At 54.3% G+C, this 27442-nt stretch overlaps 25 non-coding genes and 2 pseudogenes across 25 annotated transcripts; all 27 read left to right on the top strand.

Annotated features, from left to right (window-relative positions):
• The first annotated feature begins 531 nt into the window (after positions 1-531).
• Positions 532-650, top strand: LOC144151103 (5S ribosomal RNA). Its single transcript, XR_013318708.1, has one exon. It is a non-coding gene; the product is annotated as a 5S ribosomal RNA (ribosomal RNA).
• Positions 651-1186: 536 nt separating this feature from the next.
• On the top strand, positions 1187-1305 carry LOC144151102 (5S ribosomal RNA). Its single transcript, XR_013318707.1, has one exon. It is a non-coding gene; the product is annotated as a 5S ribosomal RNA (ribosomal RNA).
• A 536-nt stretch (positions 1306-1841) lies between these two features.
• On the top strand, positions 1842-1960 carry LOC144151101 (5S ribosomal RNA). The gene has a single exon (XR_013318706.1). It is a non-coding gene; the product is annotated as a 5S ribosomal RNA (ribosomal RNA).
• A 536-nt stretch (positions 1961-2496) lies between these two features.
• Positions 2497-2615, top strand: LOC144151099 (5S ribosomal RNA). Its single transcript, XR_013318704.1, has one exon. It is a non-coding gene; the product is annotated as a 5S ribosomal RNA (ribosomal RNA).
• A 537-nt stretch (positions 2616-3152) lies between these two features.
• Positions 3153-3271, top strand: LOC144151098 (5S ribosomal RNA). Its single transcript, XR_013318703.1, has one exon. It is a non-coding gene; the product is annotated as a 5S ribosomal RNA (ribosomal RNA).
• Positions 3272-3872: 601 nt separating this feature from the next.
• LOC144151205 (5S ribosomal RNA) lies at positions 3873-3991 on the top strand. The gene has a single exon (XR_013318806.1). It is a non-coding gene; the product is annotated as a 5S ribosomal RNA (ribosomal RNA).
• A 5423-nt stretch (positions 3992-9414) lies between these two features.
• LOC144151241 (5S ribosomal RNA) lies at positions 9415-9533 on the top strand (annotated as a pseudogene).
• Positions 9534-10070: 537 nt separating this feature from the next.
• Positions 10071-10189, top strand: LOC144151097 (5S ribosomal RNA). Its single transcript, XR_013318702.1, has one exon. It is a non-coding gene; the product is annotated as a 5S ribosomal RNA (ribosomal RNA).
• Positions 10190-10725: 536 nt separating this feature from the next.
• Positions 10726-10844, top strand: LOC144151096 (5S ribosomal RNA). The gene has a single exon (XR_013318701.1). It is a non-coding gene; the product is annotated as a 5S ribosomal RNA (ribosomal RNA).
• Positions 10845-11380: 536 nt separating this feature from the next.
• Positions 11381-11499, top strand: LOC144151095 (5S ribosomal RNA). Its single transcript, XR_013318700.1, has one exon. It is a non-coding gene; the product is annotated as a 5S ribosomal RNA (ribosomal RNA).
• A 537-nt stretch (positions 11500-12036) lies between these two features.
• LOC144151207 (5S ribosomal RNA) lies at positions 12037-12155 on the top strand. Its single transcript, XR_013318808.1, has one exon. It is a non-coding gene; the product is annotated as a 5S ribosomal RNA (ribosomal RNA).
• Positions 12156-12690: 535 nt separating this feature from the next.
• Positions 12691-12809, top strand: LOC144151187 (5S ribosomal RNA). Its single transcript, XR_013318789.1, has one exon. It is a non-coding gene; the product is annotated as a 5S ribosomal RNA (ribosomal RNA).
• A 536-nt stretch (positions 12810-13345) lies between these two features.
• On the top strand, positions 13346-13464 carry LOC144151093 (5S ribosomal RNA). Its single transcript, XR_013318698.1, has one exon. It is a non-coding gene; the product is annotated as a 5S ribosomal RNA (ribosomal RNA).
• A 536-nt stretch (positions 13465-14000) lies between these two features.
• LOC144151092 (5S ribosomal RNA) lies at positions 14001-14119 on the top strand. Its single transcript, XR_013318697.1, has one exon. It is a non-coding gene; the product is annotated as a 5S ribosomal RNA (ribosomal RNA).
• Positions 14120-14654: 535 nt separating this feature from the next.
• LOC144151091 (5S ribosomal RNA) lies at positions 14655-14773 on the top strand. The gene has a single exon (XR_013318696.1). It is a non-coding gene; the product is annotated as a 5S ribosomal RNA (ribosomal RNA).
• A 535-nt stretch (positions 14774-15308) lies between these two features.
• LOC144151090 (5S ribosomal RNA) lies at positions 15309-15427 on the top strand. Its single transcript, XR_013318695.1, has one exon. It is a non-coding gene; the product is annotated as a 5S ribosomal RNA (ribosomal RNA).
• A 537-nt stretch (positions 15428-15964) lies between these two features.
• On the top strand, positions 15965-16083 carry LOC144151088 (5S ribosomal RNA). The gene has a single exon (XR_013318694.1). It is a non-coding gene; the product is annotated as a 5S ribosomal RNA (ribosomal RNA).
• A 536-nt stretch (positions 16084-16619) lies between these two features.
• LOC144151197 (5S ribosomal RNA) lies at positions 16620-16738 on the top strand. Its single transcript, XR_013318798.1, has one exon. It is a non-coding gene; the product is annotated as a 5S ribosomal RNA (ribosomal RNA).
• A 535-nt stretch (positions 16739-17273) lies between these two features.
• Positions 17274-17392, top strand: LOC144151087 (5S ribosomal RNA). The gene has a single exon (XR_013318693.1). It is a non-coding gene; the product is annotated as a 5S ribosomal RNA (ribosomal RNA).
• A 536-nt stretch (positions 17393-17928) lies between these two features.
• On the top strand, positions 17929-18047 carry LOC144151086 (5S ribosomal RNA). Its single transcript, XR_013318692.1, has one exon. It is a non-coding gene; the product is annotated as a 5S ribosomal RNA (ribosomal RNA).
• A 536-nt stretch (positions 18048-18583) lies between these two features.
• LOC144151085 (5S ribosomal RNA) lies at positions 18584-18702 on the top strand. Its single transcript, XR_013318691.1, has one exon. It is a non-coding gene; the product is annotated as a 5S ribosomal RNA (ribosomal RNA).
• A 536-nt stretch (positions 18703-19238) lies between these two features.
• LOC144151084 (5S ribosomal RNA) lies at positions 19239-19357 on the top strand. The gene has a single exon (XR_013318690.1). It is a non-coding gene; the product is annotated as a 5S ribosomal RNA (ribosomal RNA).
• A 5330-nt stretch (positions 19358-24687) lies between these two features.
• On the top strand, positions 24688-24806 carry LOC144151272 (5S ribosomal RNA; annotated as a pseudogene).
• Positions 24807-25342: 536 nt separating this feature from the next.
• LOC144151083 (5S ribosomal RNA) lies at positions 25343-25461 on the top strand. Its single transcript, XR_013318689.1, has one exon. It is a non-coding gene; the product is annotated as a 5S ribosomal RNA (ribosomal RNA).
• A 537-nt stretch (positions 25462-25998) lies between these two features.
• LOC144151081 (5S ribosomal RNA) lies at positions 25999-26117 on the top strand. Its single transcript, XR_013318687.1, has one exon. It is a non-coding gene; the product is annotated as a 5S ribosomal RNA (ribosomal RNA).
• A 537-nt stretch (positions 26118-26654) lies between these two features.
• On the top strand, positions 26655-26773 carry LOC144151080 (5S ribosomal RNA). Its single transcript, XR_013318686.1, has one exon. It is a non-coding gene; the product is annotated as a 5S ribosomal RNA (ribosomal RNA).
• A 537-nt stretch (positions 26774-27310) lies between these two features.
• LOC144151079 (5S ribosomal RNA) lies at positions 27311-27429 on the top strand. Its single transcript, XR_013318685.1, has one exon. It is a non-coding gene; the product is annotated as a 5S ribosomal RNA (ribosomal RNA).
• The last annotated feature ends 13 nt before the right edge of the window (positions 27430-27442 follow it).

The following is a 27442-nucleotide window of genomic DNA, read 5'->3' as shown; positions in this document are numbered from 1 at the left end:
TTTGCTTTTTAAAACTTTCCGTATTAATTTGCGTTCAAAGAGTTGTTTCTATTTTTTTTTTCCCCCACCAAGTTTCGTTTGCCCCCTGGCGGTGGCGGGGGCGCGGAAGGACCACTAGATGATGCTTCGCCGCAGCGCAGCGGGCGAGTTAGCCGATTTTCCACCCTTCGTTGGGCGCGGCGGATTACCTGTGACTGACTCGTCTTTCTATCTGCCCCTCGAAGGTCGTGAAAGCAGGCATTTCGCACTTCCGGAGCACCTGCGGCTAATGTGCGACAAACGGAAGCATTCCCCAACGTCTAGCCAGCGTGACCACAACGACTCAAGGCCACATTCGTTTCCAAAAGTGTTCCCCAAGTGCGCGCAGCAATGTTCGGCGACTTGAGGGCTTCGTGCGACGTCGCGGGATCCCTAGGATATGGAGTGATGTGTTGCGGCGGCCGTGTGTCCTGCCGAACAACAGGTGAAATGGTAGAGATGCTGGTTGTTGGTGTAATGTGTTATAAAAAGGCACGTAAGGCTTCGATTCTCGCCATCGGCCATACCATGCTGAATACGCCGGTTCTCGTCCGATCACCGAAGCTAAGCAGCATTGGGCTCGGTCAGTACTTGGGAGGGAGACCACCTGGGAACACCGAGTGCCGATGGCATCCTCTTTTGCTTTTTAAAACTTTCCGTATTAATTTGCGTTCAAAGAGTTGTTTCTATTTTTTTTTCCCCCACCAAGTTTCGTTTGCCCCCTGGCGGTGGCGGGGGCGCGGAAGGACCACTAGATGATGCTTCGCCGCAGCGCAGCGGGCGAGTTAGCCGATTTTCCACCCTTCGTTGGGCGCGGCGGATTACCTGTGACTGACTCGTCTTTCTATCTGCCCCTCGAAGGTCGTGAAAGCAGGCATTTCGCACTTCCGGAGCACCTGCGGCTAATGTGCGACAAACGGAAGCATTCCCCAACGTCTAGCCAGCGTGACCACAACGACTCAAGGCCACATTCGTTTCCAAAAGTGTTCCCCAAGTGCGCGCAGCAATGTTCGGCGACTTGAGGGCTTCGTGCGACGTCGCGGGATCCCTAGGATATGGAGTGATGTGTTGCGGCGGCCGTGTGTCCTGCCGAACAACAGGTGAAATGGTAGAGATGCTGGTTGTTGGTGTAATGTGTTATAAAAAGGCACGTAAGGCTTCGATTCTCGCCATCGGCCATACCATGCTGAATACGCCGGTTCTCGTCCGATCACCGAAGCTAAGCAGCATTGGGCTCGGTCAGTACTTGGGAGGGAGACCACCTGGGAACACCGAGTGCCGATGGCATCCTCTTTTGCTTTTTAAAACTTTCCGTATTAATTTGCGTTCAAAGAGTTGTTTCTATTTTTTTTTCCCCCACCAAGTTTCGTTTGCCCCCTGGCGGTGGCGGGGGCGCGGAAGGACCACTAGATGATGCTTCGCCGCAGCGCAGCGGGCGAGTTAGCCGATTTTCCACCCTTCGTTGGGCGCGGCGGATTACCTGTGACTGACTCGTCTTTCTATCTGCCCCTCGAAGGTCGTGAAAGCAGGCATTTCGCACTTCCGGAGCACCTGCGGCTAATGTGCGACAAACGGAAGCATTCCCCAACGTCTAGCCAGCGTGACCACAACGACTCAAGGCCACATTCGTTTCCAAAAGTGTTCCCCAAGTGCGCGCAGCAATGTTCGGCGACTTGAGGGCTTCGTGCGACGTCGCGGGATCCCTAGGATATGGAGTGATGTGTTGCGGCGGCCGTGTGTCCTGCCGAACAACAGGTGAAATGGTAGAGATGCTGGTTGTTGGTGTAATGTGTTATAAAAAGGCACGTAAGGCTTCGATTCTCGCCATCGGCCATACCATGCTGAATACGCCGGTTCTCGTCCGATCACCGAAGCTAAGCAGCATTGGGCTCGGTCAGTACTTGGGAGGGAGACCACCTGGGAACACCGAGTGCCGATGGCATCCTCTTTTGCTTTTTAAAACTTTCCGTATTAATTTGCGTTCAAAGAGTTGTTTCTATTTTTTTTTCCCCCACCAAGTTTCGTTTGCCCCCTGGCGGTGGCGGGGGCGCGGAAGGACCACTAGATGATGCTTCGCCGCAGCGCAGCGGGCGAGTTAGCCGATTTTCCACCCTTCGTTGGGCGCGGCGGATTACCTGTGACTGACTCGTCTTTCTATCTGCCCCTCGAAGGTCGTGAAAGCAGGCATTTCGCACTTCCGGAGCACCTGCGGCTAATGTGCGACAAACGGAAGCATTCCCCAACGTCTAGCCAGCGTGACCACAACGACTCAAGGCCACATTCGTTTCCAAAAGTGTTCCCCAAGTGCGCGCAGCAATGTTCGGCGACTTGAGGGCTTCGTGCGACGTCGCGGGATCCCTAGGATATGGAGTGATGTGTTGCGGCGGCCGTGTGTCCTGCCGAACAACAGGTGAAATGGTAGAGATGCTGGTTGTTGGTGTAATGTGTTATAAAAAGGCACGTAAGGCTTCGATTCTCGCCATCGGCCATACCATGCTGAATACGCCGGTTCTCGTCCGATCACCGAAGCTAAGCAGCATTGGGCTCGGTCAGTACTTGGGAGGGAGACCACCTGGGAACACCGAGTGCCGATGGCATCCTCTTTTGCTTTTTAAAACTTTCCGTATTAATTTGCGTTCAAAGAGTTGTTTCTATTTTTTTTTTCCCCCACCAAGTTTCGTTTGCCCCCTGGCGGTGGCGGGGGCGCGGAAGGACCACTAGATGATGCTTCGCCGCAGCGCAGCGGGCGAGTTAGCCGATTTTCCACCCTTCGTTGGGCGCGGCGGATTACCTGTGACTGACTCGTCTTTCTATCTGCCCCTCGAAGGTCGTGAAAGCAGGCATTTCGCACTTCCGGAGCACCTGCGGCTAATGTGCGACAAACGGAAGCATTCCCCAACGTCTAGCCAGCGTGACCACAACGACTCAAGGCCACATTCGTTTCCAAAAGTGTTCCCCAAGTGCGCGCAGCAATGTTCGGCGACTTGAGGGCTTCGTGCGACGTCGCGGGATCCCTAGGATATGGAGTGATGTGTTGCGGCGGCCGTGTGTCCTGCCGAACAACAGGTGAAATGGTAGAAATGCTGGTTGTTGGTGTAATGTGTTATAAAAAGGCACGTAAGGCTTCGATTCTCGCCATCGGCCATACCATGCTGAATACGCCGGTTCTCGTCCGATCACCGAAGCTAAGCAGCATTGGGCTCGGTCAGTACTTGGGAGGGAGACCACCTGGGAACACCGAGTGCCGATGGCATCCTCTTTTGCTTTTTAAAACTTTCCGTATTAATTTGCGTTCAAAGAGTTGTTTCTATTTTTTTTTTCCCCCACCAAGTTTCGTTTGCCCCCTGGCGGTGGCGGGGGCGCGGAAGGACCACTAGATGATGCTTCGCCGCAGCGCAGCGGGCGAGTTAGCCGATTTTCCACCCTTCGTTGGGCGCGGCGGATTACCTGTGACTGACTCGTCTTTCTATCTGCCCCTCGAAGGTCGTGAAAGCAGGCATTTCGCACTTCCGGAGCACCTGCGGCTAATGTGCGACAAACGGAAGCATTCCCCAACGTCTAGCCAGCGTGACCACAACGACTCAAGGCCACATTCGTTTCCAAAAGTGTTCCCCAAGTGCGCGCAGCAATGTTCGGCGACTTGAGGGCTTCGTGCGACGTCGCGGGATCCCTAGGATATGGAGTGATGTGTTGCGGCGGCCGTGTGTCCTGCCGAACAACAGGTGAAATGGTAGAGATGCTGTGGAGTGATGTGTTGCGGCGGCCGTGTGTCCTGCCGAACAACAGGTGAAATGGTAGAGATGCTGGTTGTTGGTGTAATGTGTTATAAAAAGGCACGTAAGGCTTCGATTCTCGCCATCGGCCATACCATGCTGAATACGCCGGTTCTCGTCCGATCACCGAAGCTAAGCAGCATTGGGCTCGGTCAGTACTTGGGAGGGAGACCACCTGGGCACACCGAGTGCCGATGGCATCCTCTTTTGCTTTTTAAAACTTTCCGTATTAATTTGCGTTCAAAGAGTTGTTTCTATTTTTTTTCCCCCACCAAGTTTCGTTTGCCCCCTGGCGGTGGCGGGGGCGCGGAAGGACCACTAGATGATGCTTCGCCGCAGCGCAGCGGGCGAGTTAGCCGATTTTCCACCCTTCGTTGGGCGCGGCGGATTACCTGTGACTGACTCGTCTTTCTATCTGCCCCTCGAAGGTCGTGAAAGCAGGCATTTCGCACTTCCGGAGCACCTGCGGCTAATGTGCGACAAACGGAAGCATTCCCCAACGTCTAGCCAGCGTGACCACAACGACTCAAGGCCACATTCGTTTCCAAAAGTGTTCCCCAAGTGCGCGCAGCAATGTTCGGCGACTTGAGGGCTTCGTGCGACGTCGCGGGATCCCTAGGATATGGAGTGATGTGTTGCGGCGGCCGTGTGTCCTGCCGAACAACAGGTGAAATGGTAGAGATGCTGGTTGTTGGTGTAATGTGTTATAAAAAGGCACGTAAGGCTTCGATTCTCGCCATCGGCCATACCATGCTCACTCGCCGACCGGTTCTCGTAGGGAGCGGTCGCGCGATGGCTAGCTCCGCAGGAGTACGGGCGAGCGGAGGCGCCGGACCGGTTTCGCGGGCGGCCGGCCGGCCCGCCGGCTACCGCGTCCTTCTGCCGACGATCGCGGCGAGGCCTTCGATGCAGGCGTGCGTCGTTCTCCATTGCGACTTGGAAGGACGGCCCTACCGCATCGAAGATTTTCGGGCCCCCCTCGAGGAGCTCGGCGTCATCAGAGCGGTAAGCGGCATAGGGCCGTATCAGATGAGCCACGTGTGGCTTGTTAAGTTACGAACGGCGGAGGCGAAAGAGACGCTCGTTAGGAGCGGGGGAATTCAGGTGAAAGGGCGCTATTGCGCAGTAATAGACCCAGCGAGGCAAGAAGTAACTGTAAAGGTGCACTGGGTGCCCTTTGACGACCCAGACGAAGCGGTTCGAGATATTTTGTGCGAGTTTGGAGAAGTAAAGGAAATCAAGAGAGAAGAGTGGAAGGTGGAGGGTTTTGACATGCCTGATTCTACAACGAGGACCGTGCGAATGACCCTTCACGAAGGCATCACGCCGGACTCAATCCCCGAGCTGTTCGCGTACGGGGAAGGGTCGGTGTTGTGTGTAGTGCCGGGTCGAGCCCCCACGTGCCTGCGATGCAGGATGAGGGGCCACATCAGGCGCGACTGCCAGACCCCGCAGTGTGTGAAGTGTCGCGGGTTTGGGCACACTCGTCAGGACTGCGTGCGCACGTATGCGCGCGTAGCCGGCAATGGGCGAGCGAGTGACACCACGAGCAACCTCATGGACGAGGAGGAAGCGGAGAACGCGGCGACCGCGTCGTCGAGCGCGCCCAACAACGAGCGCAACAGTGCCGGAATTACAGCTCCGGCGGAGACCACCGTAACAACAACGAACGACGACGGAGCCAAGATGGCCGCGAAAGCAGCTACGGCCGAGGGAGACACCGAGGAAGCCGGAAAGCACGGCGAAAAGGAGCAGGAGGGAGCGCCTGCAAACCCAATGCTGGAGGAGAGCGAGGATGTTCAGGAAGAGGAGGTGAGACAGACGGGAGAGGAGGAGAGCGACAGCGGGGTTGCCATGGAAGTGTCGCAGGCCAGCGCGAAGCGTCCCCGCGAGAAAGGAGAGGAGGTTGTCGCGGCGCAACGGCTGCGGAGCCTTGAACATGAATGGAAGACGGCGACGGGGAAGAAGGGGAAATACCTTCCTACCCCGCGAACGGCGTGTCGTGATCGCGAACTCGCAGCAACAGGCGACAGCGCCGGTGAACATCCGCCGCCCAGCCAAAAGTGAGTCGTCGTGCCGGTTTCGGGTGGTCAAGGGGTGTGCAAGTGTGAACAATCTCTCCCGTGCTTGCGTCAGGAGTGTCGTCTTTTGGCGGCCCACTACGTGTGGGCACGCTTAATGTGCGTGGACTGAGCTGCAGGCGAAGACAATACCAGGTGCGGCGGCTGCTTCACGAGAGAGACTTGGACGTGGTCGCCATCCAAGAGACCAAGGTAGATAGCGAAAGCGGTACAGACTGCATGGTTGCCCCGTTTCGAGCGCGTTTTAACGTTTGTGTTAGCCATGCATCTGGAAACTCGGCAGGCTGCTGCGTATTTGTTAGAATTACGGCCGGCATTAATGTTCAGAGTGTTGTTGTAGGCGACCAAGGTAGATTTGTTGTATGCGATTTTTCGAGGGGCATTTATAGCTGTCGTGTTGTTTGTCTGTATGCCCCTACGAAAGTCAAGGAGAGGCTGAATTTTTTCCGGGACATCGAGCCCCTTATAGATTGTAACAGACATATTTTTGTTTTGGGGGATTTCAACTGTGTGTGGGAGGACGACGACCGCCTAGATGGTGTTAAGCGTAGGGATGAGAGCGCCGACTTTCTCGCTGGATTGATAGCGCGGTTACAGTTAGCCGACGCCGCGCACCTTGCCAGGGGAGGAAAATGTAGCAGTTTTACCCACCATCAGGGGGCTAGCCAAGCGCGACTTGACAGGATTTATGTGTCGGCAGAATTAGCAGTACTCTGTAATAATTATTCCGTCGAGCCGGTGTCCTTCAGCGACCACAGCCTGGTCACGGTTACATTAGGGCAAAAGAAAAAGAGGAGGCTCTGCTATGAAACGTGGAAATTTAATGCTCGATTACTAGAGGATGAGGGGTTTGTTGAGGCGACGAGGGAAGCTATTGTATCTTTGTCATCAGACGATAGCAGGAGTAGTGAAGAGAAGTGGGAGCTTTTTAAACAGAGTGTAAAAATGAAAGCTATAGAAAGGGGCAGTGTAATTCAATTCCAAGCTCGTAAGGAGGAAAATAGTTTAAGACAGCACTTGGAGAAATTACTTAGAGTAGAAGAAGATAGGTCCGATACCTTCACTGCAGATGTTAGAGACATAAAGCATAAATTAGAACTAATAGATGAACAAAAATACAGAGGTGCAGTCATCCGGGCGAGGTCAGAGAAATTGTTAGGAGGGGAAGCGCCAACCAAACGAGCCTTATCAGACGAGAAGCTGTACGCGCGCAAAAACGAAATAACCGAAATAGAATACAAAGGCATGGTGAGAAACGACCAAGAGTCCATCCAGAAAGCTTTCGAGGAGCACTATGCTCAGCTCTTTTCTCTACAGTGCCCCTCCAAAAGTGGGTTCGAGGCCGAATTCTTATCTTGTTTACCGAAACTAGAGTCTGCAGAAACAGAATCGTTGGAACTAGATGTTAGTGTTGTAGAGATAATTAAGGCTATAGAAGACTTAAATCCAGGTAAATCGCCAGGACCTGACGGCCTCACGGCCGCTTTCTACAAGGAATTTAAATGCGAAATTGCATCCGCCTTGCAGAGAGTGTTCTCTGAAGCGTTGGAGAAGGGGGCGTTGCCAGTTTCTTTTTCTAGAGCACACACAATTTTGTTCCCCAAGTGTGAGGATGAAGCAAAACTGAAGAGTGTTAATGGCTACAGGCCGATTACACTCACCAATGTAGACTACAAGATATTCATGAAGGTCCTTTCAAATAGGTTGCAAACTGTAATAGGAAATATCGTAGGAGACCACCAAACGTGTGGTATAAGAGGCAGGTCAATATTCACGAACATCCACGTTGCAAGAAGCATTTTTGAATATTGCGATAGCGAGGCTCTCAGAGTGGCTATGTTGCAAATTGATCTCTCGAAAGCCTTTGATCGCGTCCCGCACGAAGTTCTTTTTTCTATCTTAGAGTATGTGGGGCTGGGATCAGTGCTGTGTAAGGGAGTGCGTATGGCGTATTTAAACTGTACAACGAGTCTCATAGTTAATGGCGAGCTTTCGAGGCGCATAGATGTCCGCTCGTCTGTCAGGCAGGGTTGTCCGATGTCGCCGTTGTTGTTTTCCTTGTTCTTGGAGCCCTTGTGCAGGAAAATTCTAAGTAGCGACAAGGTCAATGGTTTTGAGGTAGAGTCGAGTGAGGTGCGCATACTTGCATATGCAGATGATGTGGCTATTTTTGCCACAGACGAAGAAAGTGTTCGCGGGGCTCTGTCCATCACACAGAGATATTGTGATATGAGCGGAAGTGTAATAAACAGGGATAAGTGCTTGGGGGTGTGGCATGGGGTGTGGGATGAGCCTCCCACTGTATTCGAGAATATTCTCTGGGAGACTACACCAACTACGTACCTAGGCGTACCTTTAGACCGGTACAAAGAAAACACTAAATTTTGGAGCGAAAAGGCGGCAGAGGCTCGTGCCCAGACAGGGCGATGGGCGGGGAAAGATTTGTCAATTTTTGCCCGTGCCACTGTTTGCAATGTCTTCCTGGCGGCAAAGATTTGGTACGTGTTACAGGCATTGTTTTGCACCAGGGCAAATCTCCAGCTGCTCCACCGCGTGTTCGCCACATTTGTGTGGAACTCCGCGTGGGAGCGAACAGCGAGGACAAACTTGTTTCGTACGGTAGGCAGCGGAGGTCTTGGTCTGGGGCATCTCTTCTTGAGACAGGTTGTATCGCGGTTCATGTTCCTCAGGGATCAACGTGACCCATTCCTACGCACTTACATGCAGGTCACGTTGGCTGGTGCACTCCCCAACTTTGTTGTGTCATCGTGTGTGGGAATGTCGAGAGTGTCGTCGCGTTATCTGCGGGAGGTTGTTTTGTCTTTTAATTTTTTAGCATGTAGGTTTTCATTAGAGTATTTAAGTAGTGTTAGTAGACGAGTGCTGTATAAAGATTTAGTGAGTGTTGTTTTTCCTACACCTTTGTATAGACGTGTGTACGCAGGCCGCCCCGGCCAGAATGTTTTAAAACGCGTTAAAAAGATGTGGTTACCGCCGGGAGTAAAGACTTTCTTTTTTAACCTTCACACCGGCACGCTACCGGTACTGGTTTGGATGCACGAAAAAGGCCTGTTCGTGCCTTGGGGCACAGACTGCAGGTTGTGTAAGAAGCCGGAGACCGTAGAGCATGTGTTTATTGACTGTTGGGATGCTGTGTTCTATTGGGACGTCCTTCAGCGCACGCTGCAGAAGAACCTCCCAATAGACCCCTACGGGATCCGGTTTCTTCCAGTTGTAAATAACGAATACCCGTATGACGCGATCATGCTCTTGGGGCTGCATAGTATCTGGCGGAGCCGCATGGCTGTCAGAAACAGCGATCCAAGGGCCCGGTCTGTTCAAGAGTACTTTGTTGAAAGTGTGGCAAGAATACGTGAAGTGATGGAGAAGGAAAAAGTGGACGAGGAAGTGTTGTCGTTGTTCAGTGAACTGATTAAGATGAAAGTGCACTGGTTCCCCAGGTAATACCTGGTCCAGTTACTGTTTGTATAGTTGTTATTTTGTTATGCTTTGTACGGCAATAAAGAAAAAAAAAAAAAAAAAAAATCGGCCATACCATGCTGAATACGCCGGTTCTCGTCCGATCACCGAAGCTAAGCAGCATTGGGCTCGGTCAGTACTTGGGAGGGAGACCACCTGGGAACACCGAGTGCCGATGGCATCCTCTTTTGCTTTTTAAAACTTTCCGTATTAATTTGCGTTCAAAGAGTTGTTTCTATTTTTTTTTTCCCCCACCAAGTTTCGTTTGCCCCCTGGCGGTGGCGGGGGCGCGGAAGAACCACTAGATGATGCTTCGCCGCAGCGCAGCGGGCGAGTTAGCCGATTTTCCACCCTTCGTTGGGCGCGGCGGATTACCTGTGACTGACTCGTCTTTCTATCTGCCCCTCGAAGGTCGTGAAAGCAGGCATTTCGCACTTCCGGAGCACCTGCGGCTAATGTGCGACAAACGGAAGCATTCCCCAACGTCTAGCCAGCGTGACCACAACGACTCAAGGCCACATTCGTTTCCAAAAGTGTTCCCCAAGTGCGCGCAGCAATGTTCGGCGACTTGAGGGCTTCGTGCGACGTCGCGGGATCCCTAGGATATGGAGTGATGTGTTGCGGCGGCCGTGTGTCCTGCCGAACAACAGGTGAAATGGTAGAGATGCTGGTTGTTCGTGTAATGTGTTATAAAAAGGCACGTAAGGCTTCAATTCTCGCCATCGGCCATACCATGCTGAATACGCCGGTTCTCGTCCGATCACCGAAGCTAAGCAGCATTGGGCTCGGTCAGTACTTGGGAGGGAGACCACCTGGGAACACCGAGTGCCGATGGCATCCTCTTTTGCTTTTTAAAACTTTCCGTATTAATTTGCGTTCAAAGAGTTGTTTCTATTTTTTTTTCCCCCACCAAGTTTCGTTTGCCCCCTGGCGGTGGCGGGGGCGCGGAAGGACCACTAGATGATGCTTCGCCGCAGCGCAGCGGGCGAGTTAGCCGATTTTCCACCCTTCGTTGGGCGCGGCCGATTACCTGTGACTGACTCGTCTTTCTATCTGCCCCTCGAAGGTCGTGAAAGCAGGCATTTCGCACTTCCGGAGCACCTGCGGCTAATGTGCGACAAACGGAAGCATTCCCCAACGTCTAGCCAGCGTGACCACAACGACTCAAGGCCACATTCGTTTCCAAAAGTGTTCCCCAAGTGCGCGCAGCAATGTTCGGCGACTTGAGGGCTTCGTGCGACGTCGCGGGATCCCTAGGATATGGAGTGATGTGTTGCGGCGGCCGTGTGTCCTGCCGAACAACAGGTGAAATGGTAGAGATGCTGGTTGTTGGTGTAATGTGTTATAAAAAGGCACGTAAGGCTTCGATTCTCGCCATCGGCCATACCATGCTGAATACGCCGGTTCTCGTCCGATCACCGAAGCTAAGCAGCATTGGGCTCGGTCAGTACTTGGGAGGGAGACCACCTGGGAACACCGAGTGCCGATGGCATCCTCTTTTGCTTTTTAAAACTTTCCGTATTAATTTGCGTTCAAAGAGTTGTTTCTATTTTTTTTTCCCCCACCAAGTTTCGTTTGCCCCCTGGCGGTGGCGGGGGCGCGGAAGGACCACTAGATGATGCTTCGCCGCAGCGCAGCGGGCGAGTTAGCCGATTTTCCACCCTTCGTTGGGCGCGGCGGATTACCTGTGACTGACTCGTCTTTCTATCTGCCCCTCGAAGGTCGTGAAAGCAGGCATTTCGCACTTCCGGAGCACCTGCGGCTAATGTGCGACAAACGGAAGCATTCCCCAACGTCTAGCCAGCGTGACCACAACGACTCAAGGCCACATTCGTTTCCAAAAGTGTTCCCCAAGTGCGCGCAGCAATGTTCGGCGACTTGAGGGCTTCGTGCGACGTCGCGGGATCCCTAGGATATGGAGTGATGTGTTGCGGCGGCCGTGTGTCCTGCCGAACAAGAGGTGAAATGGTAGAGATGCTGGTTGTTGGTGTAATGTGTTATAAAAAGGCACGTAAGGCTTCGATTCTCGCCATCGGCCATACCATGCTGAATACGCCGGTTCTCGTCCGATCACCGAAGCTAAGCAGCATTGGGCTCGGTCAGTACTTGGGAGGGAGACCACCTGGGAACACCGAGTGCCGATGGCATCCTCTTTTGCTTTTTAAAACTTTCCGTATTAATTTGCGTTCAAAGAGTTGTTTCTATTTTTTTTTTCCCCCACCAAGTTTCGTTTGCCCCCTGGCGGTGGCGGGGGCGCGGAAGGACCACTAGATGATGCTTCGCCGCAGCGCAGCGGGCGAGTTAGCCGATTTTCCACCCTTCGTTGGGCGCGGCGGATTACCTGTGACTGACTCGTCTTTCTATCTGCCCCTCGAAGGTCGTGAAAGCAGGCATTTCGCACTTCCGGAGCACCTGCGGCTAATGTGCGACAAACGGAAGCATTCCCCAACGTCTAGCCAGCGTGACCACAACGACTCAAGGCCACATTCGTTTCCAAAAGTGTTCCCCAAGTGCGCGCAGCAATGTTCGGCGACTTGAGGGCTTCGTGCGACGTCGCGGGATCCCTAGGATATGGAGTGATGTGTTGCGGCGGCCGTGTGTCCTGCCGAACAACAGGTGAAATGGTAGAGATGCTGGTTGTTGGTGTAATGTGTTATAAAAAGGCACGTAAGGCTTCGATTCTCGCCATCGGCCATACCATGCTGAATACGCCGGTTCTCGTCCGATCACCGAAGCTGAGCAGCATTGGGCTCGGTCAGTACTTGGGAGGGAGACCACCTGGGAACACCGAGTGCCGATGGCATCCTCTTTTGCTTTTTAAAACTTTCCGTATTAATTTGCGTTCAAAGAGTTGTTTCTATTTTTTTTCCCCCACCAAGTTTCGTTTGCCCCCTGGCGGTGGCGGGGGCGCGGAAGGACCACTAGATGATGCTTCGCCGCAGCGCAGCGGGCGAGTTAGCCGATTTTCCACCCTTCGTTGGGCGCGGCGGATTACCTGTGACTGACTCGTCTTTCTATCTGCCCCTCGAAGGTCGTGAAAGCAGGCATTTCGCACTTCCGGAGCACCTGCGGCTAATGTGCGACAAACGGAAGCATTCCCCAACGTCTAGCCAGCGTGACCACAACGACTCAAGGCCACATTCGTTTCCAAAAGTGTTCCCCAAGTGCGCGCAGCAATGTTCGGCGACTTGAGGGCTTCGTGCGACGTCGCGGGATCCCTAGGATATGGAGTGATGTGTTGCGGCGGCCGTGTGTCCTGCCGAACAACAGGTGAAATGGTAGAGATGCTGGTTGTTGGTGTAATGTGTTATAAAAAGGCACGTAAGGCTTCGATTCTCGCCATCGGCCATACCATGCTGAATACGCCGGTTCTCGTCCGATCACCGAAGCTAAGCAGCATTGGGCTCGGTCAGTACTTGGGAGGGAGACCACCTGGGAACACCGAGTGCTGATGGCATCCTCTTTTGCTTTTTAAAACTTTCCGTATTAATTTGCGTTCAAAGAGTTGTTTCTATTTTTTTTTCCCCCACCAAGTTTCGTTTGCCCCCTGGCGGTGGCGGGGGCGCGGAAGGACCACTAGATGATGCTTCGCCGCAGCGCAGCGGGCGAGTTAGCCGATTTTCCACCCTTCGTTGGGCGCGGCGGATTACCTGTGACTGACTCGTCTTTCTATCTGCCCCTCGAAGGTCGTGAAAGCAGGCATTTCGCACTTCCGGAGCACCTGCGGCTAATGTGCGACAAACGGAAGCATTCCCCAACGTCTAGCCAGCGTGACCACAACGACTCAAGGCCACATTCGTTTCCAAAAGTGTTCCCCAAGTGCGCGCAGCAATGTTCGGCGACTTGAGGGCTTCGTGCGACGTCGCGGGATCCCTAGGATATGGAGTGATGTGTTGCGGCGGCCGTGTGTCCTGCCGAACAACAGGTGAAATGGTAGAGATGCTGGTTGTTGGTGTAATGTGTTATAAAAAGGCACGTAAGGCTTCGATTCTCGCCATCGGCCATACCATGCTGAATACGCCGGTTCTCGTCCGATCACCGAAGCTAAGCAGCATTGGGCTCGGTCAGTACTTGGGAGGGAGACCACCTGGGAACACCGAGTGCCGATGGCATCCTCTTTTGCTTTTTAAAACTTTCCGTATTAATTTGCGTTCAAAGAGTTGTTTCTATTTTTTTTTCCCCCACCAAGTTTCGTTTGCCCCCTGGCGGTGGCGGGGGCGCGGAAGGACCACTAGATGATGCTTCGCCGCAGCGCAGCGGGCGAGTTAGCCGATTTTCCACCCTTCGTTGGGCGCGGCGGATTACCTGTGACTGACTCGTCTTTCTATCTGCCCCTCGAAGGTCGTGAAAGCAGGCATTTCGCACTTCCGGAGCACCTGCGGCTAATGTGCGACAAACGGAAGCATTCCCCAACGTCTAGCCAGCGTGACCACAACGACTCAAGGCCACATTCGTTTCCAAAAGTGTTCCCCAAGTGCGCGCAGCAATGTTCGGCGACTTGAGGGCTTCGTGCGACGTCGCGGGATCCCTAGGATATGGAGTGATGTGTTGCGGCGGCCGTGTGTCCTGCCGAACAAGAGGTGAAATGGTAGAGATGCTGGTTGTTGGTGTAATGTGTTATAAAAAGGCACGTAAGGCTTCGATTCTCGCCATCGGCCATACCATGCTGAATACGCCGGTTCTCGTCCGATCACCGAAGCTAAGCAGCATTGGGCTCGGTCAGTACTTGGGAGGGAGACCACCTGGGAACACCGAGTGCCGATGGCATCCTCTTTTGCTTTTTAAAACTTTCCGTATTAATTTGCGTTCAAAGAGTTGTTTCTATTTTTTTTCCCCCACCAAGTTTCGTTTGCCCCCTGGCGGTGGCGGGGGCGCGGAAGGACCACTAGATGATGCTTCGCCGCAGCGCAGCGGGCGAGTTAGCCGATTTTCCACCCTTCGTTGGGCGCGGCGGATTACCTGTGACTGACTCGTCTTTCTATCTGCCCCTCGAAGGTCGTGAAAGCAGGCATTTCGCACTTCCGGAGCACCTGCGGCTAATGTGCGACAAACGGAAGCATTCCCCAACGTCTAGCCAGCGTGACCACAACGACTCAAGGCCACATTCGTTTCCAAAAGTGTTCCCCAAGTGCGCGCAGCAATGTTCGGCGACTTGAGGGCTTCGTGCGACGTCGCGGGATCCCTAGGATATGGAGTGATGTGTTGCGGCGGCCGTGTGTCCTGCCGAACAACAGGTGAAATGGTAGAGATGCTGGTTGTTGGTGTAATGTGTTATAAAAAGGCACGTAAGGCTTCGATTCTCGCCATCGGCCATACCATGCTGAATACGCCGGTTCTCGTCCGATCACCGAAGCTAAGCAGCATTGGGCTCGGTCAGTACTTGGGAGGGAGACCACCTGGGAACACCGAGTGCCGATGGCATCCTCTTTTGCTTTTTAAAACTTTCCGTATTAATTTGCGTTCAAAGAGTTGTTTCTATTTTTTTTCCCCCACCAAGTTTCGTTTGCCCCCTGGCGGTGGCGGGGGCGCGGAAGGACCACTAGATGATGCTTCGCCGCAGCGCAGCGGGCGAGTTAGCCGATTTTCCACCCTTCGTTGGGCGCGGCGGATTACCTGTGACTGACTCGTCTTTCTATCTGCCCCTCGAAGGTCGTGAAAGCAGGCATTTCGCACTTCCGGAGCACCTGCGGCTAATGTGCGACAAACGGAAGCATTCCCCAACGTCTAGCCAGCGTGACCACAACGACTCAAGGCCACATTCGTTTCCAAAAGTGTTCCCCAAGTGCGCGCAGCAATGTTCGGCGACTTGAGGGCTTCGTGCGACGTCGCGGGATCCCTAGGATATGGAGTGATGTGTTGCGGCGGCCGTGTGTCCTGCCGAACAACAGGTGAAATGGTAGAGATGCTGGTTGTTGGTGTAATGTGTTATAAAAAGGCACGTAAGGCTTCGATTCTCGCCATCGGCCATACCATGCTGAATACGCCGGTTCTCGTCCGATCACCGAAGCTAAGCAGCATTGGGCTCGGTCAGTACTTGGGAGGGAGACCACCTGGGAACACCGAGTGCCGATGGCATCCTCTTTTGCTTTTTAAAACTTTCCGTATTAATTTGCGTTCAAAGAGTTGTTTCTATTTTTTTTTTCCCCCACCAAGTTTCGTTTGCCCCCTGGCGGTGGCGGGGGCGCGGAAGGACCACTAGATGATGCTTCGCCGCAGCGCAGCGGGCGAGTTAGCCGATTTTCCACCCTTCGTTGGGCGCGGCGGATTACCTGTGACTGACTCGTCTTTCTATCTGCCCCTCGAAGGTCGTGAAAGCAGGCATTTCGCACTTCCGGAGCACCTGCGGCTAATGTGCGACAAACGGAAGCATTCCCCAACGTCTAGCCAGCGTGACCACAACGACTCAAGGCCACATTCGTTTCCAAAAGTGTTCCCCAAGTGCGCGCAGCAATGTTCGGCGACTTGAGGGCTTCGTGCGACGTCGCGGGATCCCTAGGATATGGAGTGATGTGTTGCGGCGGCCGTGTGTCCTGCCGAACAACAGGTGAAATGGTAGAGATGCTGGTTGTTGGTGTAATGTGTTATAAAAAGGCACGTAAGGCTTCGATTCTCGCCATCGGCCATACCATGCTGAATACGCCGGTTCTCGTCCGATCACCGAAGCTAAGCAGCATTGGGCTCGGTCAGTACTTGGGAGGGAGACCACCTGGGAACACCGAGTGCCGATGGCATCCTCTTTTGCTTTTTAAAACTTTCCGTATTAATTTGCGTTCAAAGAGTTGTTTCTATTTTTTTTTCCCCCACCAAGTTTCGTTTGCCCCCTGGCGGTGGCGGGGGCGCGGAAGGACCACTAGATGATGCTTCGCCGCAGCGCAGCGGGCGAGTTAGCCGATTTTCCACCCTTCGTTGGGCGCGGCGGATTACCTGTGACTGACTCGTCTTTCTATCTGCCCCTCGAAGGTCGTGAAAGCAGGCATTTCGCACTTCCGGAGCACCTGCGGCTAATGTGCGACAAACGGAAGCATTCCCCAACGTCTAGCCAGCGTGACCACAACGACTCAAGGCCACATTCGTTTCCAAAAGTGTTCCCCAAGTGCGCGCAGCAATGTTCGGCGACTTGAGGGCTTCGTGCGACGTCGCGGGATCCCTAGGATATGGAGTGATGTGTTGCGGCGGCCGTGTGTCCTGCCGAACAACAGGTGAAATGGTAGAGATGCTGGTTGTTGGTGTAATGTGTTATAAAAAGGCACGTAAGGCTTCGATTCTCGCCATCGGCCATACCATGCTGAATACGCCGGTTCTCGTCCGATCACCAAAGCTAAGCAGCATTGGGCTCGGTCAGTACTTGGGAGGGAGACCACCTGGGAACACCGAGTGCCGATGGCATCCTCTTTTGCTTTTTAAAACTTTCCGTATTAATTTGCGTTCAAAGAGTTGTTTCTATTTTTTTTCCCCCACCAAGTTTCGTTTGCCCCCTGGCGGTGGCGGGGGCGCGGAAGGACCACTAGATGATGCTTCGCCGCAGCGCAGCGGGCGAGTTAGCCGATTTTCCACCCTTCGTTGGGCGCGGCGGATTACCTGTGACTGACTCGTCTTTCTATCTGCCCCTCGAAGGTCGTGAAAGCAGGCATTTCGCACTTCCGGAGCACCTGCGGCTAATGTGCGACAAACGGAAGCATTCCCCAACGTCTAGCCAGCGTGACCACAACGACTCAAGGCCACATTCGTTTCCAAAAGTGTTCCCCAAGTGCGCGCAGCAATGTTCGGCGACTTGAGGGCTTCGTGCGACGTCGCGGGATCCCTAGGATATGGAGTGATGTGTTGCGGCGGCCGTGTGTCCTGCCGAACAACAGGTGAAATGGTAGAGATGCTGGTTGTTGGTGTAATGTGTTATAAAAAGGCACGTAAGGCTTCGATTCTCGCCATCGGCCATACCATGCTGAATACGCCGGTTCTCGTCCGATCACCGAAGCTAAGCAGCATTGGGCTCGGTCAGTACTTGGGAGGGAGACCACCTGGGAACACCGAGTGCCGATGGCATCCTCTTTTGCTTTTTAAAACTTTCCGTATTAATTTGCGTTCAAAGAGTTGTTTCTATTTTTTTTTCCCCCACCAAGTTTCGTTTGCCCCCTGGCGGTGGCGGGGGCGCGGAAGGACCACTAGATGATGCTTCGCCGCAGCGCAGCGGGCGAGTTAGCCGATTTTCCACCCTTCGTTGGGCGCGGCGGATTACCTGTGACTGACTCGTCTTTCTATCTGCCCCTCGAAGGTCGTGAAAGCAGGCATTTCGCACTTCCGGAGCACCTGCGGCTAATGTGCGACAAACGGAAGCATTCCCCAACGTCTAGCCAGCGTGACCACAACGACTCAAGGCCACATTCGTTTCCAAAAGTGTTCCCCAAGTGCGCGCAGCAATGTTCGGCGACTTGAGGGCTTCGTGCGACGTCGCGGGATCCCTAGGATATGGAGTGATGTGTTGCGGCGGCCGTGTGTCCTGCCGAACAACAGGTGAAATGGTAGAGATGCTGGTTGTTGGTGTAATGTGTTATAAAAAGGCACGTAAGGCTTCGATTCTCGCCATCGGCCATACCATGCTGAATACGCCGGTTCTCGTCCGATCACCGAAGCTAAGCAGCATTGGGCTCGGTCAGTACTTGGGAGGGAGACCACCTGGGAACACCGAGTGCCGATGGCATCCTCTTTTGCTTTTTAAAACTTTCCGTATTAATTTGCGTTCAAAGAGTTGTTTCTATTTTTTTTTCCCCCACCAAGTTTCGTTTGCCCCCTGGCGGTGGCGGGGGCGCGGAAGGACCACTAGATGATGCTTCGCCGCAGCGCAGCGGGCGAGTTAGCCGATTTTCCACCCTTCGTTGGGCGCGGCGGATTACCTGTGACTGACTCGTCTTTCTATCTGCCCCTCGAAGGTCGTGAAAGCAGGCATTTCGCACTTCCGGAGCACCTGCGGCTAATGTGCGACAAACGGAAGCATTCCCCAACGTCTAGCCAGCGTGACCACAACGACTCAAGGCCACATTCGTTTCCAAAAGTGTTCCCCAAGTGCGCGCAGCAATGTTCGGCGACTTGAGGGCTTCGTGCGACGTCGCGGGATCCCTAGGATATGGAGTGATGTGTTGCGGCGGCCGTGTGTCCTGCCGAACAACAGGTGAAATGGTAGAGATGCTGGTTGTTGGTGTAATGTGTTATAAAAAGGCACGTAAGGCTTCGATTCTCGCCATCGGCCATACCATGCTGAATACGCCGGTTCTCGTCCGATCACCGAAGCTAAGCAGCATTGGGCTCGGTCAGTACTTGGGAGGGAGACCACCTGGGAACACCGAGTGCCGATGGCATCCTCTTTTGCTTTTTAAAACTTTCCGTATTAATTTGCGTTCAAAGAGTTGTTTCTATTTTTTTTTCCCCCACCAAGTTTCGTTTGCCCCCTGGCGGTGGCGGGGGCGCGGAAGGACCACTAGATGATGCTTCGCCGCAGCGCAGCGGGCGAGTTAGCCGATTTTCCACCCTTCGTTGGGCGCGGCGGATTACCTGTGACTGACTCGTCTTTCTATCTGCCCCTCGAAGGTCGTGAAAGCAGGCATTTCGCACTTCCGGAGCACCTGCGGCTAATGTGCGACAAACGGAAGCATTCCCCAACGTCTAGCCAGCGTGACCACAACGACTCAAGGCCACATTCGTTTCCAAAAGTGTTCCCCAAGTGCGCGCAGCAATGTTCGGCGACTTGAGGGCTTCGTGCGACGTCGCGGGATCCCTAGGATATGGAGTGATGTGTTGCGGCGGCCGTGTGTCCTGCCGAACAACAGGTGAAATGGTAGAGATGCTGGTTGTTGGTGTAATGTGTTATAAAAAGGCACGTAAGGCTTCGATTCTCGCCATCGGCCATACCATGCTGAATACGCCGGTTCTCGTCCGATCACCGAAGCTAAGCAGCATTGGGCTCGGTCAGTACTTGGGAGGGAGACCACCTGGGAACACCGAGTGCCGATGGCATCCTCTTTTGCTTTTTAAAACTTTCCGTATTAATTTGCGTTCAAAGAGTTGTTTCTATTTTTTTTTTCCCCCACCAAGTTTCGTTTGCCCCCTGGCGGTGGCGGGGGCGCGGAAGGACCACTAGATGATGCTTCGCCGCAGCGCAGCGGGCGAGTTAGCCGATTTTCCACCCTTCGTTGGGCGCGGCGGATTACCTGTGACTGACTCGTCTTTCTATCTGCCCCTCGAAGGTCGTGAAAGCAGGCATTTCGCACTTCCGGAGCACCTGCGGCTAATGTGCGACAAACGGAAGCATTCCCCAACGTCTAGCCAGCGTGACCACAACGACTCAAGGCCACATTCGTTTCCAAAAGTGTTCCCCAAGTGCGCGCAGCAATGTTCGGCGACTTGAGGGCTTCGTGCGACGTCGCGGGATCCCTAGGATATGGAGTGATGTGTTGCGGCGGCCGTGTGTGATCCGGCAGCCCGTCCATACGGAATCCAAGATATCGCAGCGGGCCTCTCAGCTGTTATCGAGCTGAAAAGCATCGCCAACCTTGGAGGCTTTCAGTTCAATCACGTATGGATGATCACTTTCAAGACGGGAGAAGACATGGCTCCCCTGGCATCCAAGTCCGAAATCACAGTCAAAGGGAGGAAGTGCGTCGTGATCGACCCGAACGTACAGGAGAAAGAGATCAAGGTGCACTGGGTTCCACACCACGTCCCGGACGTCCTCATCGCCCAACAACTTGGCCGCTTCGGGAAAGTGAAGCGGGTCGTTCGTGAGAAATGGAGGATCCCGGGCCTAGAGGAGGCTGAAACGAACACCAGAGTCGTGCAGCTGGCACCCCGCGACGCCGAGGCGCTCAACGAGGTGCCCCACCAAGCGAAGATCGACGGCGTGCCGATTCTGATCGCCGTACCGGGACGGCCCCCCCTTTGCTTACGCTGCAGGCAACTAGGCCACATACGCAGGCAATGCAGAGCCACGTGGTGCCGGAAATGTCGTTCTTTCGGCCACATTGACGCGGACTGCGTACAAACCTACGCGTCTAAAACCAAGCAACGGTCGGCCCCGCAAACGATGGACGACTTTATGGACGCGGAGGATATCGAGGCGGCGAAATCGACAGCGGCTGCGCCCGGGGCCATTGCTGCAGCTGAGAGCAAGGCAGGCGGTGACCCCAAGGAACCGGTTACGGAGAGCGCGACCGAGACTTCCCCCCCACCTCCCCCACCCACCGCCAAGCCCAACGCGGACGAGCAGCAGAGCGGAGAGGAGAAGCCGGCCGAACCGGAGGGAGAGGAGGTGCCTGCCCCGAGCGACCAGCCAGGAGGGACCGACGGAGCCGACGCCGACGAGTATCCCCCGACAAAGGACGCAGCAGCACCGCGCCAACCCGCCACCGCGGGCGTGGAGACGCGGCGGAGGGCGCGCGGGAAACAAGGCGGCGCAGCCCCCAACCATCCAAGCCAGGGAGAGACCGGGTCAACGAACCCCGAGGGCAGCTCAACGAGCGGAAGGAGTTGAAGACCCAGTCGGTAAGCGCCGTTCACACCATGACACCACAACAGAGCGCAGTCACGCTTGCCACATTAAATGTGGTAAGTCTAACCTCGCAGAAACGGAAGCATTGGCTGGCCGACCTCCTTAATGAAAACAAGATAGACGTTGCTTTTTTACAAGAAACCAAAATTGCTTCTCGAGAGGACGCTCAAAATTTTGTACGTTTTTTTGGCCACCAATTTTGGTGTTTTTACACCCTTACAGCTGCCCGTGCGGGCGGAACCGCTATTCTAATTCGCAAACATAATTCCTTAACCGTAATTGACTGCGAGCTGGCGAGGGACGGGCGTTTTTGCACCGTCGATGTCCTGGTGGGAGGGGAGCTTACGCGCTTGGTTTGCGTTTATGCACCGAACGATCAGGCGGCGCGCGCCGATTTCTTCTCTTCCCTTCGTGACATCCTGGTGATTCCGGGTCGACTCGTCCTGGCAGGCGACTTCAATTGCGTTGTTAATGCCAGCGACAGAGCAGGTGCTAGGGGCGTGGCGGACGCTTCGGCGCGTGTTTTGAAAGCAGTCCTTCGAGAGGGTGACCTGAACGATGTCGCCCTCCAGCGTGGGTGGTCAACTTCTCGCTACACCAGATGGCGTGGCACGTCACAGGCTCGCTTAGATCGGGTGTATTTGACGAGCGATGCGCTGCCGTTAGTGACTGACTACGCTGTCACCCCTGTTGCTTTCTCGGACCACGGTTTGGTAACATGTACCATCAGAATTGAGCGCGAAATTAAGGGAGGGGTTGGCAGCCGTTGGCTGATGAACACTACGGTCCTCGATAATGCGGCCTTCGCTGATCGCATAAGAGGCGAAATTAAAGCACTCAATGCTGCACCCATCGATGGGGTCGCCTGGGAGCGCTTCAAAAAACGGGTTAAAAATGCAGCAATCGCAATCGGACGACAGGAAGCGAGAGACAGAAAGGCGAAATTAAGTCGACTCACGGAGTGCCTACGCTCTCTTGTGGAAGCGGACGAGGAGAGGCCGGGGGAATTCTCGGAGGACATTCGCAGTGTTAAAGAGGAGATCCGTACTGAGCTGGAAAAGCGGTACTGGGGGGCTCTTGTGCGGAGTAGGGAGCAGCGAGTGGTGGCCGAGGCACAGCCGTCGAAACTTTTTGGTGCTTTCGAGCGGGCAAGGACTGCCACTAAAGCGATTTCCGAGGTCAACCACCCTAATGGGCTCGCTCGTGGGAGCAGGGAGGTGGCGGCTGCCTTCGGCGATTACTACGAAAACTTGTTCTCGCGCGCTGTTCCCGATGTTCCTCCGCCGGATGTCCTCGATGAGCTGCCCAAGGTCCCGGAGGACGTTAAGGCCGTCATAAAAAACCCCATCACGGTCGAAGAGGTCAAAAGCGCTATAAAGGAATTGCCAAAGAATAAGTCACCGGGGCCGGATGGGATCGTTTCGGAGTTCTACCAGGTATTCCGAGAGGAGATCAGCCCTGTTTTGGCGTCGGTATTCGAAAACGTCAAAAACACAAAGTTGCTGCCACCTTCAATGCGGAGCAGTAATTTGGTCCTTATACCGAAAAAAACGTCTCACGATACGGCACCCAGTGTTGAAGATTTCAGGCCTATCAGTCTGCTATCAACAGACTACAAAATCCTATCCCGAATCCTGTCCAGACGGCTCGAGAAGGCCCTCAGCAGTGTGGTGGGACCACATCAGACATGCGGATTCAGAGGCCGCTCAATAAACACCAACCTACACCGCATGAGGACTGTCTGTGAGGTGGCGGAGTCAGGGTTTTTTCCCCTTGCTGTCTTGCAACTCGACCTCAGAAAGGCCTTCGACCAAGTAGACCACGCCTTTCTGTTGATGCTCCTCCATCGGTGCGGGATAGGGGACGAAATGGTGGAGTGGATCAAGATCTGCTATACTGAAATCACCACCTGCATCATTATGAATGGGGAGGTGGGGAGCCCCATCGCCGTGAGAAGGTCGGTCAGGCAGGGCTGTCCCATGTCCCCGATTCTGTTTGCATTATATATAGAGCCACTTTGCAGAATGGCATTGGCATCGAAGTCAGTCAAAGGCTTGGTTCTCGGCGACGAAGAACTAAGAGTCCTGGCTTACGCGGATGATGTTGCCTTCGTATGTTCATCGAAAGATCAGGTGAGGGAGATCGTCGCGCTCGCGCAATCATTCTGTCGGTTTTCGGGTGCTCAGCTGAATCTTTCTAAGTGTGAGGGAGCATGGCTAGGTGAATGGCCCACCAAACCAACTCAGCTCTACGGAGTCCGATGGAGGGAGGCCATCACCCGCTACCTCGGAGTCAACCTGGACTGCGGCCGAGCCATTGCCCCCCGCTGGCAGTCAAAGCTGGCAGCCGCGGGTAGGAAGTTGGAGCCCTGGCGAGCGCGACACATCGCCTTTTTCTCAAGGGCACATGTTTGCAATGCCGTGTTATACCCGGCCGTCCTGTACGTGGCCAGAGTATCGACCATCGACGCAGGCTCAGTGGCCAAGCTACACCGGATGTTCGCAGTGATCCTCTGGCGATCCACCTACGAGCCTATGCGTCGCACGAACATTTTCTGGAGTCCGGAAGCGGGTGGCCTCGGGCTTGTTAACGTGGAGCTCAAGCTGACAGTGCAGCGTTTTTTGTTCTTCCGGGATCGTCGCGACGGTTTCCTTCGGGCTGCTCTGCAAAACGTAGGCTCCTCACATTTGGCCCCTTGGCTGCCAACAACAGCGGAGTTTACACATAGTAACCGGGCAACGGGCTTTTACAAAGAAGTGGCGGCAGCGGTGGCCCTTTTGCAGGGACTGTTCTCTTGGGAGTACCTGTGCGCAGTGGCCCCGAAGAAGTTGTACTGGGACCTGGTGGAACAGATCCTTCCACCCCCCATGTATCGCTCACCACCTCTTGGGCGCATGAAAAGTGACGTCCTCCGGCGAGTGCGGAAGCTCCCCATTCCTTCTGGTTCGAAGGATTTCTTCTTCCGCTTTCACACAGGGGTTCTACCCACTAAGGCAAGACAGGGGGAGAGGGGCTTCTTTCTTCCTGGAGGGACCAACTGCTTGTTGTGTGGAAGGAGGGAGACGGCAGAGCACGTCTTTTTGGAGTGCAACACGGCGTCGTATTTCTGGGACGAGCTGCAGTGCTCTTTCGACACGTACTGGCAGCTCACCTGGATGAACTTGAGGTTCTTGGAGGCGGCCTCGGAGCACCCGCTCCTCCGTGACTGCGTCCACGTCATAGGTCTCCACTCGCTATGGAGGGCGAGAGTCGACGTGGTTGAATGTGCCGAAAACCCGCGGCCAGCGTGGAGGCACTTTGTACAGAAGGCGCAGTGGGCAGTGGCCGCCCTCGACGGGCCCGATTCAGACACTGAACTTCGCGACTCACTGGCGCGGGGCTCACGAGCCCTAATGGAGTTTAAGGTAGAACAGCAAAGGAGATGGGACTTGATCTGAGGGTCGGAAGCGGGACAGCACCATGGGCCACTTCTGCCCACTGACGACTTCTACGCCCAACCCCTCGTCCCTGGTACATTACCGTATACTGTAAACAAATGACACCATCGCCCATTTGTAAGTGTGTCTAATAGGAACCACGCCAGCACTGCGTGGCTTTGCTGGCACTGTCTACGAATAGTTTCCACTTCCCTGGCGAAACACGCTGAATCTTGTCTTGGCTTGTTCAGTTCCCGAACGCGATCATTTGTCTGTGTGAGCAAAGGGTGTTACACTGTTCTCTGAAACCTCTGTAACCACTTCATCTGGCCCTGTATGTATATTTGTAAATAAAGTTACTGTTACAAAAAAAAAAAAAAAAAAAAATCGGCCATACCATGCTGAATAGGCCGGTTCTCGTCCGATCACCGAAGCTAAGCAGCATTGGGCTCGGTCAGTACTTGGGAGGGAGACCACCTGGGAACACCGAGTGCCGATGGCATCCTCTTTTGCTTTTTAAAACTTTCCGTATTAATTTGCGTTCAAAGAGTTGTTTCTATTTTTTTTTTCCCCACCAAGTTTCGTTTGCCCCCTGGCGGTGGCGGGGGCGCGGAAGGACCACTAGATGATGCTTCGCCGCAGCGCAGCGGGCGAGTTAGCCGATTTTCCACCCTTTGTTGGGCGCGGCGGATTACCTGTGACTGACTCGTCTTTCTATCTGCCCCTCGAAGGTCGTGAAAGCAGGCATTTCGCACTTCCGGAGCACCTGCGGCTAATGTGCGACAAACGGAAGCATTCCCCAACGTCTAGCCAGCGTGACCACAACGACTCAAGGCCACATTCGTTTCCAAAAGTGTTCCCCAAGTGCGCGCAGCAATGTTCGGCGACTTGAGGGCTTCGTGCGACGTCGCGGGATCCCTAGGATATGGAGTGATGTGTTGCGGCGGCCGTGTGTCCTGCCGAACAACAGGTGAAATGGTAGAGATGCTGGTTGTTGGTGTAATGTGTTATAAAAAGGCACGTAAGGCTTCGATTTTCGCCATCGGCCATACCATGCTGAATACGCCGGTTCTCGTCCGATCACCGAAGCTAAGCAGCATTGGGCTCGGTCAGTACTTGGGAGGGAGACCACCTGGGAACACCGAGTGCCGATGGCATCCTCTTTTGCTTTTTAAAACTTTCCGTATTAATTTGCGTTCAAAGAGTTGTTTCTATTTTTTTTTTCCCCCACCAAGTTTCGTTTGCCCCCTGGCGGTGGCGGGGGCGCGGAAGGACCACTAGATGATGCTTCGCCGCAGCGCAGCGGGCGAGTTAGCCGATTTTCCACCCTTCGTTGGGCGCGGCGGATTACCTGTGACTGACTCGTCTTTCTATCTGCCCCTCGAAGGTCGTGAAAGCAGGCATTTCGCACTTCCGGAGCACCTGCGGCTAATGTGCGACAAACGGAAGCATTCCCCAACGTCTAGCCAGCGTGACCACAACGACTCAAGGCCACATTCGTTTCCAAAAGTGTTCCCCAAGTGCGCGCAGCAATGTTCGGCGACTTGAGGGCTTCGTGCGACGTCGCGGGATCCCTAGGATATGGAGTGATGTGTTGCGGCGGCCGTGTGTCCTGCCGAACAACAGGTGAAATGGTAGAGATGCTGGTTGTTGGTGTAATGTGTTATAAAAAGGCACGTAAGGCTTTGATTCTCGCCATCGGCCATACCATGCTGAATACGCCGGTTCTCGTCCGATCACCGAAGCTAAGCAGCATTGGGCTCGGTCAGTACTTGGGAGGGAGACCACCTGGGAACACCGAGTGCCGATGGCATCCTCTTTTGCTTTTTAAAACTTTCCGTATTAATTTGCGTTCAAAGAGTTGTTTCTATTTTTTTTTTCCCCCACCAAGTTTCGTTTGCCCCCTGGCGGTGGCGGGGGCGCGGAAGGACCACTAGATGATGCTTCGCCGCAGCGCAGCGGGCGAGTTAGCCGATTTTCCACCCTTCGTTGGGCGCGGCGGATTACCTGTGACTGACTCGTCTTTCTATCTGCCCCTCGAAGGTCGTGAAAGCAGGCATTTCGCACTTCCGGAGCACCTGCGGCTAATGTGCGACAAACGGAAGCATTCCCCAACGTCTAGCCAGCGTGACCACAACGACTCAAGGCCACATTCGTTTCCAAAAGTGTTCCCCAAGTGCGCGCAGCAATGTTCGGCGACTTGAGGGCTTCGTGCGACGTCGCGGGATCCCTAGGATATGGAGTGATGTGTTGCGGCGGCCGTGTGTCCTGCCGAACAACAGGTGAAATGGTAGAGATGCTGGTTGTTGGTGTAATGTGTTATAAAAAGGCACGTAAGGCTTCGATTCTCGCCATCGGCCATACCATGCTGAATACGCCGGTTCTCGTCCGATCACCGAAGCTAAGCAGCATTGGGCTCGGTCAGTACTTGGGAGGGAGACCACCTGGGAACACCGAGTGCCGATGGCATCCTCTTTTGCTTTTTAAAACTTTCCGTATTAATTTGCGTTCAAAGAGTTGTTTCTATTTTTTTTTTCCCCCACCAAGTTTCGTTTGCCCCCTGGCGGTGGCGGGAGCGCGGAAGGACCACTAGATGATGCTTCGCCGCAGCGCAGCGGGCGAGTTAGCCGATTTTCCACCCTTCGTTGGGCGCGGCGGATTACCTGTGACTGACTCGTCTTTCTATCTGCCCCTCGAAGGTCGTGAAAGCAGGCATTTCGCACTTCCGGAGCACCTGCGGCTAATGTGCGACAAACGGAAGCATTCCCCAACGTCTAGCCAGCGTGACCACAACGACTCAAGGCCACATTCGTTTCCAAAAGTGTTCCCCAAGTGCGCGCAGCAATGTTCGGCGACTTGAGGGCTTCGTGCGACGTCGCGGGATCCCTAGGATATGGAGTGATGTGTTGCGGCGGCCGTGTGTCCTGCCGAACAACAGGTGAAATGGTAGAGATGCTGGTTGTTGGTGTAATGTGTTATAAAAAGGCACGTAAGGCTTCGATTCTCGCCATCGGCCATACCATGCTGAATACGCCGGTTCTCGTCCGATCACCGAAGCTAAGCAGCATTGGGCTCGGTCAGTACTTGGGAGGGAGACCACCTGGGAACACCGAGTGCCGATGGCATCCTCTTTTGCTT

This window comes from Haemaphysalis longicornis, unplaced genomic scaffold (genome assembly GCF_048455015.1).
Source record: "Haemaphysalis longicornis isolate Haplotype H1 unplaced genomic scaffold, Haemaphysalis longicornis Haplotype H1 scaffold_88, whole genome shotgun sequence".
Classification (NCBI taxonomy): domain Eukaryota; kingdom Metazoa; phylum Arthropoda; class Arachnida; order Ixodida; family Ixodidae; genus Haemaphysalis; species Haemaphysalis longicornis.
This window is presented reverse-complemented; position numbering and strand designations above follow the sequence as displayed.